The sequence below is a fragment of the Pan troglodytes genome, chromosome 1 (genome assembly GCF_028858775.2).
Source record: "Pan troglodytes isolate AG18354 chromosome 1, NHGRI_mPanTro3-v2.0_pri, whole genome shotgun sequence".
Classification (NCBI taxonomy): domain Eukaryota; kingdom Metazoa; phylum Chordata; class Mammalia; order Primates; family Hominidae; genus Pan; species Pan troglodytes.
In genome coordinates this window covers 104,240,592-104,256,711 of record NC_072398.2, presented here as the reverse complement: position 1 = coordinate 104,256,711, position 16,120 = coordinate 104,240,592, and positions in this window count along the sequence as shown.

Genomic DNA, 16,120 nt, shown 5'->3' with positions numbered 1-16,120 from the left:
TAAACTCAATCATCACAAAGTATTTTCTGAGAATGCTTCCCTCCAGTTTTTATATGAAGCTATTCCCTTTAATATCATAGGCATCAAAGAGGTGCAGTTAACCACTTGCAGTTTCTACAAAAAGAGTGTTTCAAACCTGAACTATCAAAGAAAGGTTCAACACTGTGAGTTGAATGCAAACATCACGAAGAAAGTTCTGAGAATGCTTCTGTTCAGTTCTGTGCGGTTTATCCCGTTTCCAACGAAATCCTCAGAGAGGTGCAAGTATCCACTTGCAGTTTCTAGAAAAAGAGTGTTTCAAACCTGAACTATCAAAGAAAGGTTCTACACTGTGAGTTGGATGCACACATCAGGAAGAAAGTTCTGAGAAAGCTTCTGTTTAGTTCTGTGCAGTTTATCCCGTTTCCAACGAAATCCTCAGAGAGGTCCAAATATCCACTTGCAGATTCCACAGAAAGAGTGTTTGGAAACTGCTGTTAGAAAGGGAACTTTCAGCTCTGTGAGTTGAATGCAATCATCACAAAGAAGTTTCTGACAATGCTTCTCTCTAGTTTTTAGGTGACGATAATTCGTTTTCCACCACGGGCCTGAGAGCTCTCCAAATGTACACTTGCAGACAATACGAAAAGAATGTTTCAGTACTGCTCTATGAAAAGCAATGTGAAACTCTGTGAGTTGAACACAAAGATCACAGAGAAGTTTCAGAGAATGCTTCTGTTTAGTTTTTATGTGAAGATATACCCATTTGCGAAGAAGTCTTCACATTGGTCCTATCCACTTGCAGATTCCACAAAAAGAGAGTTTCAAAACTGCTCTATCCATAGGAGTGTTGAACTCTGTGAGCTGAATGCGTTCATCACAGCGAAGTTCCTGAGAAGGCTTCTGTCTAGATTTTCTGTGAAGATATACCCGTTTCAAACGAAGGCCACAGATTGGTCCAAATATCCACTTGCAGATCCTACAAAAAGAGTATTTCAAACCTGAACTGTCAATGGAAGGTTCAACTCTGGGATTTGAATGCAAACATCACAAAGAAGTTTCTGAGAATGCTTCTGTTTAGTTAGGTGAAGTTATCCCGTTTCCAACGAAATCCTCAGAGAGGTCCAAATATCCACTTGCAGATTCTACAAAAGATGTGTTTCACACCTACTCCATCCAAAGGAATGTTCAGCTCTGTGAGTTAAACTCAATCATCACAAACTATTTTCTGAGAATGCTTCCCTCCAGTTTTTATATGAAGCTATTCCCTTTACTATCATAGGCCTCAAAGAGGTGCAGTTATCCACTTGCAGTTTCTACAAAAAGAGTGTTTCAAACCTGAACTATCAAAGAAAGGTTCAACACTGTGAGTTGAATGCAAACATCAGGAAGAAAGTTCTGAGAATGCTTCTGTTTAGTTCTGTGAACTTTATCCCGTTTCCAACGAAATCCTCAGAGAGGTCCAAATATCCACTTGCAGATTCCACAGAAAGAGTGTTTGGAAACTGCTGTTAGAAAGGGAACCTTCAGCTCTGTAAGTTGAATGCAATCATCACAAAGAAGTTTCTGACAATGCTTCTCTCTAGTTTTTAGGTGACGATAATTCGTTTTCCACCACAGGCCTGAGAGCTCTCCAAATGTCCACTTGCAGACACTACGAAAAGAATGTTTCAGAGCTGCTCTATGAAAAGCAATGTGAAACTCTGTGAGTTGAACACAAACATGACAGAGAAGTTTCAGAGAATGCTTCTGTTTAGTTTTTATGTGAAGATATACCCATTTGCGAAGAAGTCTTCACATTGGTCCTATCCAATTGCAGATTCCACAAAAAGAGAGTTTCAAAACTGCTCTATCCATAGGAGTGTTCAACTCTGTGAGTTGAATGCGTTCATCACAGCGAAGTTTCTGAGAAGGCTTCTGTCTAGATTTTCTGTGAAGATATACCCGTTTCAAACGAAGGCCACAGAGTGGTCCAAATATCCACTTGCAGATCCTACAAAAAGAGTGTTTCAAACCTGAACTATCAACGGAAGTTTCAAATCTGGGATTTGAATGCAAAGATCACAAAGAAGTTTCTGAGAATGCTTCTGTTCATTTAGGTGCAGTTATCCCGTTTCCAACGAAATCCTCAGAGAGGTCCAAATATCCACTTGCAGATTCTCCAAAAAGTGTGTTCCAAACCTGCTCCATCCAAAGGAATGTTCAGCTCTGTGAGTTAAACTCAATCATCACAAAGTATTTTCTGAGAATGCTTCCATCCAGTTTTTATATGAAGCTATTCCCTTTACTATCATAGGCCTCAAAGAGGTGCAGTTATCCACTTGCAGTTTCTACAAAAAGAGTGTTTCAAACCTGAACTATCAAAGAAAGGTTCAACACTGTGAGTTGAATGCAAACATCACGAAGAAAGTTCTGAGAATGCTTCTGTTCAGTTCTGTGCGGTTTATCCCGTTTCCAACGAAATCCTCAGAGAGGTGCATGTATCCACTTGCAGTTTCTAGAAAAAGAGTGATTCAAACCTGAACTATCAAAGAAAGGTTCAACACTGTGAGTTGGATGCAAACATCAGGAAGAAAGTTCTGAGAATGCTTCTGTTCAGTTCTGTGCGGTTTATCCCGTTTCCAACGAAATCCTCAGAGAGGTCCAAATATCCACTTGCAGATTCCACAGGAAGAGTGTTTGGAAACTGCTGTTAGAAAGGGAACCTTCAGCTCTGTGAGTTGAATGCAATCATCACAAAGAAGTTTCTGACAATGCTTCTCTCTAGTTTTTAGGTGACGATAATTCGTTTTCCACCACAGGCCTGAGAGCTCTCCAAATGTCCACTTGCAGACACTACGAAAAGAATGTTTCCGAACTGCTCTATGAAAAGCAATGTGAAACTCTGTGAGTTGAACACAAACATCACAGAGAAGTTTCAGAGAATGCTTCTGTTTAGTTTTTATGTGAAGATATACCCATTTGCGAAGAAGTCTTCACATTGGTCCTATCCACTTGCAGATTCCACAAAAAGAGAGTTTCAAAACTGCTCTATCCATAGGAGTGTTCAACTCTGTGAGTTGAATGCGTTCATCACAGCGAAGTTCCTGAGAAGGCTTCTGTCTAGATTTTCTGTGAAGATATACCCGTTTCAAACGAAGGCCACAGAGTGGTCCAAATACCCACTTGCAGATCCTACAAAAAGAGTGTTTCAAACCTGAACTATCAACGGAAGGTTCAACTCTGGGATTTGAATGCAAACATCACAAAGGAGTTTCTGAGAATGCTTCTGTTTAGTTAGGTGCAGGTATCCCGTTTCCAACGAAATCTTCAGAGAGGTCCAAATATCCACTTGCAGATTCTCCAAAAAGTGTGTTTCAAACCTGCTCCATCCAAAGGAATGTTCAGCTCTGTGAGTTAAACTCAATCATCACAAAGTATTTTCTGAGAATGCTTCCCTCCAGTTTTTATATGAAGCTATTCCCTTTAATATCATAGGCATCAAAGAGGTGCAGTTAACCACTTGCAGTTTCTACAAAAAGAGTGTTTCAAACCTGAACTATCAAAGAAAGGTTCAACACTGTGAGTTGAATGCAAACATCACGAAGAAAGTTCTGAGAATGCTTCTGTTCAGTTCTGTGCGGTTTATCCCGTTTCCAACGAAATCCTCAGAGAGGTGCAAGTATCCACTTGCAGTTTCTAGAAAAAGAGTGTTTCAAACCTGAACTATCAAAGAAAGGTTCTACACTGTGAGTTGGATGCACACATCAGGAAGAAAGTTCTGAGAAAGCTTCTGTTTAGTTCTGTGCAGTTTATCCCGTTTCCAACGAAATCCTCAGAGAGGTCCAAATATCCACTTGCAGATTCCACAGAAAGAGTGTTTGGAAACTGCTGTTAGAAAGGGAACTTTCAGCTCTGTGAGTTGAATGCAATCATCACAAAGAAGTTTCTGACAATGCTTCTCTCTAGTTTTTAGGTGACGATAATTCGTTTTCCACCACGGGCCTGAGAGCTCTCCAAATGTACACTTGCAGACAATACGAAAAGAATGTTTCAGTACTGCTCTATGAAAAGCAATGTGAAACTCTGTGAGTTGAACACAAAGATCACAGAGAAGTTTCAGAGAATGCTTCTGTTTAGTTTTTATGTGAAGATATACCCATTTGCGAAGAAGTCTTCACATTGGTCCTATCCACTTGCAGATTCCACAAAAAGAGAGTTTCAAAACTGCTCTATCCATAGGAGTGTTGAACTCTGTGAGCTGAATGCGTTCATCACAGCGAAGTTCCTGAGAAGGCTTCTGTCTAGATTTTCTGTGAAGATATACCCGTTTCAAACGAAGGCCACAGAGTGGTCCAAATATCCACTTGCAGATCCTACAAAAAGAGTGTTTCAAACCTGAACTATCAACGGAAGGTTCAACTCTGGGATTTGAATGCAAACATCACAAAGAAGTTTCTGAGAATGCTTCTGTTTAGTTAGGTGCAGTTGTCCCGTTTCCAACGAAATCCTCAGAGAGGTCCAAATATCCAGTTGCAGATTCTCCAAAAAGTGTGTTTCAAACCTGCTCCATCCAAAGGAATGTTCAGCTCTTTGAGTTAAACTCAATCATCACAAAGTATTTTCTGAGAATGCTTCCCTCCAGTTTTTATATGAAGCTATTCCCTTTACTATCATAGGCCTCAAAGAGGTGCAGTTATCCATTTGCATTTTCTACAAAAAGAGTGTTTCAAACCTGAACTATCAAAGAAAGGTTCAACACTGTGAGTTGAATGCAAACATCAGGAAGAAAGTTCTGAGAATGCTTCTGTTTAGTTCTGTGCACTTTATCCCGTTTCCAACGAAATCCTCAGAGAGGTCCAAATATCCACTTGCAGATTCCACAGAAAGAGTGTTTGGAAACTGCTGTTAGAAAGGGAACCTTCAGCTCTGTAAGTTGAATGCAATCATCACAAAGAAGTTTCTGACAATGCTTCTCTCTAGTTTTTAGGTGACGATAATTCGTTTTCCACCACACGCCTGAGAGCTCTCCAAATGTCCACTTGCAGACACTACGAAAAGAATGTTTCAGAGCTGCTCTATGAAAAGCAATGTGAAACTCTGTGAGTTGAACACAAACATGACAGAGAAGTTTCAGAGAATGCTTCTGTTTAGTTTTTATGTGAAGATATACCCATTTGCGAAGAAGTCTTCACATTGGTCCTATCCAATTGCAGATTCCACAAAAAGAGAGTTTCAAAACTGCTCTATCCATAGGAGTGTTCAACTCTGTGAGTTGAATGCGTTCATCACAGCGAAGTTTCTGAGAAGGCTTCTGTCTAGATTTTCTGTGAAGATATACCCGTTTCAAACGAAGGCCACAGAGTGGTCCAAATATCCACTTGCAGATCCTACAAAAAGAGTGTTTCAAACCTGAACTATCAACGGAAGTTTCAAATCTGGGATTTGAATGCAAACATCACAAAGAAGTTTCTGAGAATGCTTCTGTTCATTTAGGTGCAGTTATCCCGTTTCCAACGAAATCCTCAGAGAGGTCCAAATATCCACTTGCAGATTCTCCAAAAAGTGTGTTTCAAACCTGCTCCATCCAAAGGAATGTTCAGCTCTGTGAGTTAAACTCAATCATCACAAAGTATTTTCTGAGAATGCTTCCATCCAGTTTTTATATGAAGCTATTCCCTTTACTATCATGGGCCTCAAAGAGGTGCAGTTATCCACTTGCAGTTTCTACAAAAAGAGTGTTTCAAACCTGAACTATCAAAGAAAGGTTCAACACTGTGAGTTGAATGCAAACATCACGAAGAAAGTTCTGAGAATGCTTCTGTTCAGTTCTGTGCGGTTTATCCCGTTTCCAACGAAATCCTCAGAGAAGTGCATGTATCCACTTGCAGTTTCTAGAAAAAGAGTGATTCAAACCTGAATTATCAAAGAAAGGTTTAACACTGTGAGTTGGATGCAAACATCAGGAAGAAAGTTCTGAGAATGCTTCTGTTCAGTTCTGTGCGGTTTATCCCGTTTCCAACGAAATCCTCAGAGAGGTCCAAATATCCACTTGCAGATTCCACAGGAAGAGTGTTTGGAAACTGCTGTTAGAAAGGGAACCTTCAGCTCTGTGAGTTGAATGCAATCATCACAAAGTAGTTTCTGACAATGCTTCTCTCTAGTTTTTAGGTGACGATAATTCGTTTTCCACCACAGGCCTGAGAGCTCTCCAAATGTCCACTTGCAGACACTACGAAAAGAATGTTTCAGAACTGCTCTATGAAAAGCAATGTGAAACTCTGTGAGTTGAACACAAACATCACAGAGAAGTTTCAGAGAATGCTTCTGTTTAGTTTTTATGTGAAGATATACCCATTTGCGAAGAAGTCTTCACATTGGTCCTATCCACTTGCAGATTCCACAAAAAGAGAGTTTCAAAACTGCTCTATCCATAGGAGTGTTCAACTCTGTGAGTTGAATGCGTTCATCACAGCGAAGTTCCTGAGAAGGCTTCTGTCTAGATTTTCTGTGAAGATATACCCGTTTCAAACGAAGGCCACAGAGTGGTCCAAATACCCACTTGCAGATCCTACAAAAAGAGTGTTTCAAACCTGAACTATCAACGGAAGGTTCAACTCTGGGATTTGAATGCAAACATCACAAAGGAGTTTCTGAGAATGCTTCTGTTTAGTTAGGTGCAGGTATCCCGTTTCCAACGAAATCTTCAGAGAGGTCCAAATATCCACTTGCAGATTCTCCAAAAAGTGTGTTTCAAACCTGCTCCATCCAAAGGAATGTTCAGCTCTGTGAGTTAAACTCAATCATCACAAACTATTTTCTGAGAATGCTTCCCTCCAGTTTTTATATGAAGCTATTCCCTTTAATATCATAGGCATCAAAGAGGTGCAGTTAACCACTTGCAGTTTCTACAAAAAGAGTGTTTCAAACCTGAACTATCAAAGAAAGGTTCAACACTGTGAGTTGAATGCAAACATCACGAAGAAAGTTCTGAGAATGCTTCTGTTCAGTTCTGTGCGGTTTATCCCGTTTCCAACGAAATCCTCAGAGAGGTGCAAGTATCCACTTGCAGTTTCTAGAAAAAGAGTGTTTCAAAACTGAACTATCAAAGAAAGGTTCAACACTGTGAGTTGGATGCACACATCAGGAAGAAAGTTCTGAGAAAGCTTCTGTTTAGTTCTGTGCAGTTTATCCCGTTTCCAACGAAATCCTCAGAGAGGTCCAAATATCCACTTGCAGATTCCACAGAAAGAGTGTTTGGAAACTGCTGTTAGAAAGGGAACTTTCAGCTCTGTGAGTTGAATGCAATCATCACAAAGAAGTTTCTGACAATGCTTCTCTCTAGTTTTTAGGTGACGATAATTCGTTTTCCACCACAGGCCTGAGAGCTCTCCAAATGTACACTTGCAGACAATACGAAAAGAATGTTTCAGTACTGCTCTATGAAAAGCAATGTGAAACTCTGTGAGTTGAACACAAAGATCACAGAGAAGTTTCAGAGAATGCTTCTGTTTAGTTTTTATGTGAAGATATACCCATTTGCGAAGAAGTCTTCACATTGGTCCTATCCACTTGCAGATTCCACAAAAAGAGAGTTTCAAAACTGCTCTATCCATAGGAGTGTTCAACTCTGTGAGCTGAATGCGTTCATCACAGCGAAGTTCCTGAGAAGGCTTCTGTCTAGATTTTCTGTGAAGATATACCCGTTTCAAACGAAGGCCACAGAGTGGTCCAAATATCCACTTGCAGATCCTACAAAAAGAGTGTTTCAAACCTGAACTATCAACGGAAGGTTCAACTCTGGGATTTGAATGCAAACATCACAAAGAAGTTTCTGAGAATGCTTCTGTTTAGTTAGGTGCAGTTGTCCCGTTTCCAACGAAATCCTCAGAGAGGTCCATATATCCAGTTGCAGATTCTCCAAAAAGTGTGTTTCAAACCTGCTCCATCCAAAGGAATGTTCAGCTCTTTGAGTTAAACTCAATCATCACAAAGTATTTTCTGAGAATGCTTCCCTCCAGTTTTTATATGAAGCTATTCCCTTTACTATCATAGGCCTCAAAGAGGTGCAGTTATCCATTTGCATTTTCTACAAAAAGAGTGTTTCAAACCTGAACTATCAAAGAAAGGTTCAACACTGTGAGTTGAATGCAAACATCAGGAAGAAAGTTCTGAGAATGCTTCTGTTTAGTTCTGTGCACTTTATCCCGTTTCCAACGAAATCCTCAGAGAGGTCCAAATATCCACTTGCAGATTCCACAGAAAGAGTGTTTGGAAACTGCTGTTAGAAAGGGAACCTTCAGCTCTGTAAGTTGAATGCAATCATCACAAAGAAGTTTCTGACAATGCTTCTCTCTAGTTTTTAGGTGACGATAATTCGTTTTCCACCACACGCCTGAGAGCTCTCCAAATGTCCACTTGCAGACACTACGAAAAGAATGTTTCAGAGCTGCTCTATGAAAAGCAATGTGAAACTCTGTGAGTTGAACACAAACATGACAGAGAAGTTTCAGAGAATGCTTCTGTTTAGTTTTTATGTGAAGATATACCCATTTGCGAAGAAGTCTTCACATTGGTCCTATCCAATTGCAGATTCCACAAAAAGAGAGTTTCAAAACTGCTCTATCCATAGGAGTGTTCAACTCTGTGAGTTGAATGCGTTCATCACAGCGAAGTTTCTGAGAAGGCTTCTGTCTAGATTTTCTGTGAAGATATACCCGTTTCAAACGAAGGCCACAGAGTGGTCCAAATATCCACTTGCAGATCCTACAAAAAGAGTGTTTCAAACCTGAACTATCAACGGAAGTTTCAAATCTGGGATTTGAATGCAAATATCACAAAGAAGTTTCTGAGAATGCTTCTGTTCATTTAGGTTCAGTTATCCCGTTTCCAACGAAATCCTCAGAGAGGTCCAAATATCCACTTGCAGATTCTCCAAAAAGTGTGTTTCAAACCTGCTCCATCCAAAGGAATGTTCAGCTCTGTGAGTTAAACTCAATCATCACAAAGTATTTTCTGAGAATGCTTCCATCCAGTTTTTATATGAAGCTATTCCCTTTACTATCATAGGCCTCAAAGAGGTGCAGTTATCCACTTGCAGTTTCTACAAAAAGAGTGTTTCAAACCTGAACTATCAAAGAAAGGTTCAACACTGTGAGTTGAATGCAAACATCACGAAGAAAGTTCTGAGAATGCTTCTGTTCAGTTCTGGGCGGTTTATCCCGTTTCCAACGAAATCCTCAGAGAGCTGCAAGTATCCACTTGCAGTTTCTAGAAAAAGAGTGATTCAAACCTGAACTATCAAAGAAAGGTTCAACACTGTGAGTTGGATGCAAACATCAGGAAGAAAGTTCTGAGAATGCTTCTGTTTAGTTCTGTGCAGTTATCCCGTTTCCAACGATATCCTAGAGAGGTCCAAATATCCACTTGCAGATTCTCCAAAATGTGTGTTTCAAACCTGCTCCATCCAAAGGAATGTTCAGCTCTGTGAGTTAAACTCAATCATCCCAAAGTATTTTCTGAGAATGCTTCCCTCTAGTTTTTATATGAAGCTATTCCCTTTACTATCATAGGGCTCAAAGAGGTGCAATTATCCACTTGAAGTTTCTACAAAAAGATTGTTTCAAACCTGAACTATCAAAGAAAGGTTCAACACTGTGAGTTGAATGCAAATATCAGGAGGAAAGTTCTGAGAATGCTTCTGTTTAGTTCTGTGCGGTTTATCCCGTTTCCAACGAAATCCTCAGAGAGGTCCAAATATCCACTTGCAGATTCCACAGAAAGAGTGTTTGGAAACTGCTGTTAGAAAGGGAACCTTCAGCTCTGTGAGTTGAATGCAATCATCACAAAGAAGTTTCTGACAATGCTTCTCTAGTTTTTAGGTGACGATAATTTGTTTTCCACGACAGGCCTGAGAGCTCTCCAAATGTCCACTTGCAGACACTACGAAAAGAATGTTTTAGAACTGCTCTATGAAAAGCAATGTGAAACTCTGTGAGTTGAACACAAACATCACAGAGAAGTTTCAGAGAATGATTCTGTTTAGTTTTTATGTGAAGATATACCCATTTGCGAAGAAGTCTTCACATTGGTCCTATCCACTTGCAGATTCCACAAAAAGAGAGTTTCAAAACTGCTCTATCCATAGGAGTGTTCAAATCTGTGAGTTGAAGGCGTTCATCACAGCGAAGTTTCTGAGAAGGCTTCTGTCTAGATTTTCTGTGAAGATATACCCGTTTCAAACGAAGGCCACAGAGTGGTCCAAATATCCACTTGCAGATCCTGCAAAAAGAGTGTTTCAAACCTGAACTATCAACGGAAGGTTCAACTCTGGGATTTGAATGCAAACATCACAAAGAAGTTTCTGAGAATGCTTCTGTTTAGTTAGGTGCAGTTATCCCGTTTCCAACGAAATCCTCAGAGAGGTCCAAATATCCACTTGCACATTCTCCAAAAAGTGTGTTTCAAACCTGCTCCATCCAAAGGAATGTTCAGCTCTGGGAGTTAAACTCAATCATCACAAAGTATTTTCTGAGAATGCTTCCCTCCCGTTTTTATATGAAGCTATTCCCTTTACTATCACAGGCCTCAAAGAGGTTCAGTTATCCACTTGCAGTTTCTACAAAAAGAGTGTTTCAAACCTGAACTATCAAAGAAAGTTTCAACACAGTGGGTTAAATGCAAACATCACGAAGAAAGTTCTGAGAATGCTTCTGTTCAGTTCTGTGCGGTTTATCCCGTTTCCAACGAAATCCTCAGAGAGTTGCAAGTATCCACTTGCAGTTTCTAGAAAAAGAGTGTTTCAACCTGAACTATCAAAGAAAGGTTCAACACTGTGAGTTGAATGCAAATGTCAGGAGGAAAGTTCTGAGAATGCTTCTGTTTAGTTCTCTGCGGTTTATCCCGTTTCCAACGAAATCCTCAGAGTGTTCCAAATATCCACTTGCAGATTCCACAGAAAGAGTGTTTGGAAACTGCTGTTAGAAAGGGAACCTTCAGCTCTGTGAGTTGAATGCAATCATCACAAAGAAGTTTCTGACAATGCTTCTCTTGTTTTTAGGTGACGATAATTTGTTTTCCACCACAGGCCTGAGAGCTCTCCAAATGTCCACTTGCAGACACTACGAAAAGAATGTTTCAGAACTGCTCTATGAAAAGCAATGTGAAACTCTGTGAGTTGAACACAATCATCACAGAGAAGTTTCAGAGTATGCTTCTGTTTAGTTTTTATGTGAAGATATACCCATTTGCGAAGATATACCCATTTGCGAAGATGTCTTCACATTGGTCCTATCCACTTGCAGATTCCACAAAAAGAGAGTTTCAAAACTGCTCTATCCATAGGAGTGTTCAACTCTGTGAGTTGAATGCGTTCATCACAGCGAAGTTTCTGAGAATGCTTCTGTCTAGATTTTGTGTGAAGATATACCCGTTTCAAACGAAGGCCACAGAGTGGTCCAAATATCCACTTGCAGATCCTACAAAAAGACTGTTTCAAACATGAACTATCAACGGAAGTTTCAACTCTGGGATGTGAATGCAAACATCACAAAGGAGTTTCTGAGAATGCTTCTGTTTAGTTAGGTGCAGTTATCCCGTTTCCAACGAAATCCTCAGAGAGGTCCAAATATCCACTTGCAGATTCTCCAAAATGTGTGTTTCAAACCTGCTCCATCCAAAGTAATGTTCAGCTCTGTGAGTTAAACTCAATCATCACAAAGTATTTTCTGAGAATGCTTCCCTCTAGTTGTTATATGAAGCTATTCCCTTTACTATCATAGGCCTCAAAGAGGTGCAGTTATCCACTTGCAGTTTCTACAAAAAGAGTGTTTCAAACCTGAACTATCAAAGAAAGGTTCAACACTGTGAGTTGAATGCAAACATCACGAAGGATGTTCTGAGAATGCTTCTGTTTAGTTCTGTGCGGTTTATCCCGTTTCCAACGAAATCCTCAGAGAGGTCCAAATATCCACTTGCAGATTCCACAGAAAGAGCGTTTGGAAACTGCTGTTAGAAAGGGAACCTTCAGCTCTGTGAGTTGAATGCAATCAGCACAAAGAAGTTTCTGACAATGCTTCTCTCTAGTTTTTAGGTGACGATAATTCGTTTTCCACCACAGGCCTGAGAGCGCTCCAAATGTCCACTTGCAGACACTACGAAAAGAATGTTTCAGAACTGCTCTATGAAAAGCAATGTGAAACTCTGTGAGTTGAACACAAACATCACAGAGAAGTTTCAGAGAATGCTTCTGTTTAGTTTTTATGTGAAGATATACCCATTTGCGAAGAAGTCTTCACATTGGTCCTATCCACTTGCAGATTCCACAAAAAGAGAGTTTCAAAACTGCTCTATCCATAGGAGTGTTCAACTCTGTGAGTTGAATGCGTTCATCACAGCGAAGTTTCTCAGAAGGCTTCTGTCTACATTTTCTGTGAAGATATACCCGTTTCAAACGAAGGCCACAGAGTGGGCCAAATATCCACTTGCAGATCCTACAAAAAGAGTGTTTCAAACCTGAACTATCAACGGAAGTTTCAACTCTGGGATTTGAATGCAAACATCACAAAGAAGTTTCTGAGAATGCTTCTGTTTAGTTAGGTGCAGTTATCCCGTTTCCAACGAAATCCTCAGAGAGGTCCAAATATCCACTAGCAGATTCTCCAAAAAGTGTGTTTCAAACCTGCTCCATCCAAAGGAATGTTCAGCTCTGTGAGTTAAACTCAATCATCACAAAGTATTTTCTGAGAATGCTTCCCTCCAGTTTTTATATGAAGCTATTCCCTTTACTATCATAGGCCTCAAAGAGGTGCAGTTAACCACTTGCAGTTTCTACAAAAAGAGTGTTTCAAACCTGAACTATCAAAGAAAGGTGCAACACTGTGAGTTGAGTGCAAACATCACGAAAACAGCTCTGAGAATGCTTCTGTTCAGTTCTGTGCGGTTTATCCCGTTTCCAACTAAATCCTCAGAGAGGTGCAAGTATCCACTTACAGTTTCTAGAAAAAGAGTGTTTCAAACCTGAACTATAAAAGAAAGGTTCAACACTGTGAGTTGAATGCAAATATCAGGAGGAAAGTTCTGAGAATGCTTCTTTTTAGTTCTGTGCGGTTTATCCCGTTTCCAACGAAATCCTCAGAGAGGTCCAAATATCCACTTGCAGATTCCACAGAAAGAGTGTTTGGAAACTGCTGTTAGAAAGGGAACCTTCAGCTCTGTGAGTTGAAAGCAATCATCACAAAGAAGTTTCTGACAATGCTTCTCTAGTTTTTAGGTGACGATAATTTTTTTTCCACCACAGGCCTGAGAGCTCTCCAAATGTCCACTTGCAGACACTACGAAAAGAATGTTTCAGAACTTCTCTATGAATAGCAATGTGAAACTCTGTGAGTTGAACACAAAGATCACAGAGAAGTTTCAGAGAATGCTTCTGTTCAGTTTTTATGTGAAGATATACCCATTTGCGAAGAAGTCTTCACATTCGTCCTATCCACTTGCAGATCCAACAAAAAGAGAATTTCAAAACTGCTCTATCCATAGGAGTGTTCAACTCTGTGAGCTGAATGCGTTCATCACAGCGAAGTTTCTGAGAAGGCTTCTGTCTAGATTTTATGTGAAGAAATACCCGTTTCAAACGAAGGCCACAGAGTGGTCCAAATATCCACTTGCAGATCCTACAAAAAGAGTGTTTCAAACCTGAAGTATCAACGGAAGGTTCAACTCTGGGATTTGAATGCAAACATCACAAAGGACTTTCTGAGAATGCTTCTGTTTAGTTAGGTGCAGTTATCCCGTTTCCAACGATATCCTAGAGAGGTCCAAATATCCACTTGCAGATTCTCCAAAATGTGTGTTTCAAACCTGCTCCATCCAAAGGAATGTTCAGCTCTGTGAGTTAAACTCAATCATCCCAAAGTATTTTCTGAGAATGCTTCCCTCTAGTTTTTATATGAAGCTATTCCCTTTACTATCATAGGGCTCAAAGAGGTGCAATTATCCACTTGAAGTTTCTACAAAAAGATTGTTTCAAACCTGAACTATCAAAGAAAGGTTCAACACTGTGAGTTGAATGCAAATATCAGGAGGAAAGTTCTGAGAATGCTTCTGTTTAGTTCTGTGCGGTTTATCCCGTTTCCAACGAAATCCTCAGAGAGGTCCAAATATCCACTTGCAGATTCCACAGAAAGAGTGTTTGGAAACTGCTGTTAGAAAGGGAACCTTCAGCTCTGTGAGTTGAATGCAATCATCACAAAGAAGTTTCTGACAATGCTTCTCTAGTTTTTAGGTGACGATAATTTGTTTTCCACGACAGGCCTGAGAGCTCTCCAAATGTCCACTTGCAGACACTACGAAAAGAATGTTTTAGAACTGCTCTATGAAAAGCAATGTGAAACTCTGTGAGTTGAACACAAACATCACAGAGAAGTTTCAGAGAATGATTCTGTTTAGTTTTTATGTGAAGATATACCCATTTGCGAAGAAGTCTTCACATTGGTCCTATCCACTTGCAGATTCCACAAAAAGAGAGTTTCAAAACTGCTCTATCCATAGGAGTGTTCAAATCTGTGAGTTGAAGGCGTTCATCACAGCGAAGTTTCTGAGAAGGCTTCTGTCTAGATTTTCTGTGAAGATATACCCGTTTCAAACGAAGGCCACAGAGTGGTCCAAATATCCACTTGCAGATCCTGCAAAAAGAGTGTTTCAAACCTGAACTATCAACGGAAGGTTCAACTCTGGGATTTGAATGCAAACATCACAAAGAAGTTTCTGAGAATGCTTCTGTTTAGTTAGGTGCAGTTATCCCGTTTCCAACGAAATCCTCAGAGAGGTCCAAATATCCACTTGCACATTCTCCAAAAAGTGTGTTTCAAACCTGCTCCATCCAAAGGAATGTTCAGCTCTGTGAGTTAAACTCAATCATCACAAAGTATTTTCTGAGAATGCTTCCCTCCAGTTTTTATATGAAGCTATTCCCTTTACTATCACAGGCCTCAAAGAGGTTCAGTTATCCACTTGCAGTTTCTACAAAAAGAGTGTTTCAAACCTGAACTATCAAAGAAAGTTTCAACACAGTGGGTTAAATGCAAACATCACGAAGAAAGTTCTGAGAATGCTTCTGTTCAGTTCTGTGCGGTTTATCCCGTTTCCAACGAAATCCTCAGAGAGTTGCAAGTATCCACTTGCAGTTTCTAGAAAAAGAGTGTTTCAACCTGAACTATCAAAGAAAGGTTCAACACTGTGAGTTGAATGCAAATGTCAGGAGGAAAGTTCTGAGAATGCTTCTGTTTAGTTCTCTGCGGTTTATCCCGTTTCCAACGAAATCCTCAGAGTGTTCCAAATATCCACTTGCAGATTCCACAGAAAGAGTGTTTGGAAACTGCTGTTAGAAAGGGAACCTTCAGCTCTGTGAGTTGAATGCAATCATCACAAAGAAGTTTCTGACAATGCTTCTCTTGTTTTTAGGTGACGATAATTTGTTTTCCACCACAGGCCTGAGAGCTCTCCAAATGTCCACTTGCAGACACTACGAAAAGAATGTTTCAGAACTGCTCTATGAAAAGCAATGTGAAACTCTGTGAGTTGAACACAATCATCACAGAGAAGTTTCAGAGTATGCTTCTGTTTAGTTTTTATGTGAAGATATACCCATTTGCGAAGATATACCCATTTGCGAAGATGTCTTCACATTGGTCCTATCCACTTGCAGATTCCACAAAAAGAGAGTTTCAAAACTGCTCTATCCATAGGAGTGTTCAACTCTGTGAGTTGAATGCGTTCATCACAGCGAAGTTTCTGAGAATGCTTCTGTCTAGATTTTGTGTGAAGATATACCCGTTTCAAACGAAGGCCACAGAGTGGTCCAAATATCCACTTGCAGATCCTACAAAAAGACTGTTTCAAACATGAACTATCAACGGAAGTTTCAACTCTGGGATGTGAATGCAAACATCACAAAGGAGTTTCTGAGAATGCTTCTGTTTAGTTAGGTGCAGTTATCCCGTTTCCAACGAAATCCTCAGAGAGGTCCAAATATCCACTTGCAGATTCTCCAAAATGTGTGTTTCAAACCTGCTCCATCCAAAGTAATGTTCAGCTCTGTGAGTTAAACTCAATCATCACAAAGTATTTTCTAAGAATGCTTCCCTCTAGTTGTTATATGAAGCTA